Genomic DNA, 3427 nt, shown 5'->3' with positions numbered 1-3427 from the left:
AGAAAGAAAGAAAGAAAGAAAGAAAGAAAGAAAGAAAGAAAGAAAGAAAGAAAGAAAGAAAGAAAGAAAGGAAGAGGAGAGAGAGGGAAAGAGGGAGGGAGAGAGAGAGGGAGAAAGGGAGAGAAGGAGGCAGGAAGGGAGGAAGAAAAATAAGTGAAACCCTCTTCCCTTCCCATCCCTGTCCCTTATAATCATTTAGTTTTATATCTAGTATGCACAGGCGTGGGCCAATCAGAATTGACAAAGAGTTGAAATAGCCTGCTAGAGGCCTCCTGTGGAGATAAGCATTCATTTATTTAGTTGCCAGAATCTGGTCATCTTCCCATTTTAACACATAGAGACCTATTGAATTTGTCGTTATCACTCCCTAACCATTGTATAAATAAACCGTAATTCTAAAAAACATTTTCTTACTTTGAAAACTTCCAGTTTTTTACTATTAAAAATGGTGCTAGAATGAACATGCTTGAAAATATATTTGTGAGCAAATGTGCTGTTTTTCTGTGTGATAGAGTCCTAGAAATTAAATTTTATTGGAGACTCCAAAGTTACATTCCTAGTAACTAGATATAATCATACCCATATCCTCTGAGCTTCACAGACCCTGGATATTATTTATGTTTTTTAACTTTTGCAAAACTTGAAAAATAGCTTATTACTTAGCTTAAATTTATTTGATTAGTACAGTTGAGCATCTTTCTATATGTTTATAGGTCACTTATTTTTCTTCTATGCCATAATAGCTACCATCAGAATCTTGACTGCGATGGGTTATGTTCAGTCCTGAGATCCCTCTTCTAACAATACCCCATGAAGGTTTTTCAACTCAAGACTATATGACAATGATGCAAGAATTTATTAAGAAAGGCTGAGACAACGCTCTGGAATTAAAACTCCAAAAATATTTCTTTTAGAGTTTGTTTGGCAGCACTGTGTTTGCGATCATGCATGCCATTCACTGAGGTTCTGAGGACAACTTCTAGATCATCCACATTAAGCATCTTTTGAGGACCTAAGGGAAGTGTTTGTGTGTGGGTTTGTTGTTTTGTTTTGTTTTGTTTTGTTTGTTTGTTGGTTGGTTGGTTGGTTGTCTCATCTGCACTGCTCTTGTCTTTGCTTTGTTCCAGTCTGTCTGAGTCCCTTCTGTGTGAGATGATGTCTAGCTCTGCAATGTTCTGACCTGGGAAGTCACCTTCTCAATTCAGAGCTTTTGGTATTATATACTCATAGTCTATCGTCTTTGCACGATGAGTCAATTTGATTTCATTTCAAATTCAATGAGCACCTACTCTGTGCTAAACTTTGGGAATATGAAAATGGATAACGCTCAGTCCCTATTTCAGAGAAGCCTGAAGTTCACTGGAGATAAAGGTTAGATACTGAGAATTGTCATAATCACACAATCATGTCAAAAAAGAGTGAAGCTTGAGATGCTCTGGGAAATAGGATGAGGAGAACACTGATGAGATCTTGGACAGGTAATGTGAACTCTGTGTACCTTAGTTTCTTCATATACAAAATGCAGGACAAAGTAATGCTTACTTCTTAGGACTGCTATGAAGATCAAATGAGTTAATTCAAGTAAAGTGCTTAGAGCTTGTCATGTAGTAAGTCATCAATAAGTGTTAGTTTTTAGTGTTATCATTATCACTATTTTATTTAATTATTATTACTAAAGCAAAGCAAAAGGGATCTAACCTAATCTGGAGACTACTGGGGAAGGTAAAGGTAGGGTCAAGTCTTAAAGAGTAGAGAACATGGATATAGTTTTGGTCTAGAGATGAAATATTCCATTATTATCTCATGTTGAGCAACAACAACAGGCTGAACATTTAACCACGGTGACCTCATTTATAAACAAAGACTCTCAGTCACAGAGAGGTTACATAACTTGTCCAAGGTTACACAGCTAGTAACATAGTATTCTTATTTCTTCTATTTTATAGATAAGAATGGTGAAGCGTAGTGTTAGGGTCAAGATTTAATTCGATACCTCTCAAATTCCTAAACCCATGTTCTTCCCACTACACTATATTGCTATTCAAGGGAATGTATGAGTCTTGGCTCTTTGAGACTTTCGAACAAGACTCTGGGCTTTCTTATCCTTCCTGATGCTTATTTCTAAATCAGACATTTCCACACCTCTCCTCTCTGCACACTGCCTCCCTTTCAGCCTCCAGGAGAGGATCTGACGATGAGTGGGCTCCCTCTGCAAGATGCCTTGATATCTTTGAAGAAAGGCAGTAAGGAAATGTGAAGTGTAGTGATGATGGCCCTTTCAAGGGTGGGTGATGAATGGAAACTTCCTCACATTTCAAGTGGCAACATCTAAAAGGAAGCAGAATTTTCCTGAAGCCCAGGCAGGAGATCTCTGTCGTAGGCTATTGATTTGGGGTGTATGTCTCGCATTTAATCCAGTGATTAATTTGGAGGGAAGCAGCCTGCATGCTGGTCTTTCATTTAGTGACTTTAAAAGCATACAGCTTCTGATTTATTTTGTCTTCATTCGCGCAGGGCTGTTTTATTGCCAACGGTTGAATGACAGGCTTCCCGGCAGGCTGTAAAGACAGGGAAAATTTAAATAAGGAACATGAAATCTCTCAAGGCACTCTATTTGTCTTTGGTAATTTATTAATCACACCTACTGAAGGCTGGTTGACCTTCTGGGAACAGGTCAGCAAAGGAAAACTATTTGGCATACTCGGCTTGTCAATCCCCTTGCTTTCCTTTTTCTATTTTTATATGTGAAAAAACTAACATCCTCAAGTAGGAAGCAACTTGCCCGAGTCATACTAAGCGTTAGAAGTGAAATTAAGCCCTAGCTCTTCCCTGCAGCCTCGGGTCCACTGAGATACAAGGAGTATGCATAGAGCTCCAAAAATGTTTCTAAAATGTTCAAAGTATTTTGACATTTTGATGAATTAACATAAGCACTCTCTTCTTGCCTACGTCTCTTCAATGCCCCTTCCCCATACTGCCTTAAGGAGTATATCAATAACCAATTTTGTATTATCTGTCCAACCAATACAAAGGGTAAATATTTAAAAAGAAAATTTAATCAAAAGAAATATTTAAAAAGAAAATACAATTATCGTTGTTACGATTATTGTTAATGATCTTGTATAATTGTGATAGCTGGATGAGCAAATGATATCCACAGGGTAAGCAGTCAGGAAGGGAGACTCACAAGGAAGGGAGAGCAGTTGCAGACCCTGCAGGCTGTGTGAACCAGAAGAGACTTCCTGGGGAGTTAGAGCAGGGACTTCAAAGAAGAGGAAGATTCAGGGAGAACAGAGGCATTTCAGGTGGAGAAACAATGTGGCAAAAATGCAGTGATGGTGGGCTCCTGGTTTGTTTCTGGGGTTTACAACTCATGGGAAAGCATTGGACCTAGTTCAGCCCTGGGGATCAGGTCTAGCTAATCACT

This window comes from Pteropus vampyrus, unplaced genomic scaffold, assembly GCF_000151845.1.
Source record: "Pteropus vampyrus isolate Shadow unplaced genomic scaffold, Pvam_2.0 Scaffold305, whole genome shotgun sequence".
NCBI classification, from domain to species: Eukaryota; Metazoa; Chordata; class Mammalia; order Chiroptera; family Pteropodidae; genus Pteropus; species Pteropus vampyrus.
This window is presented reverse-complemented; position numbering follows the sequence as displayed.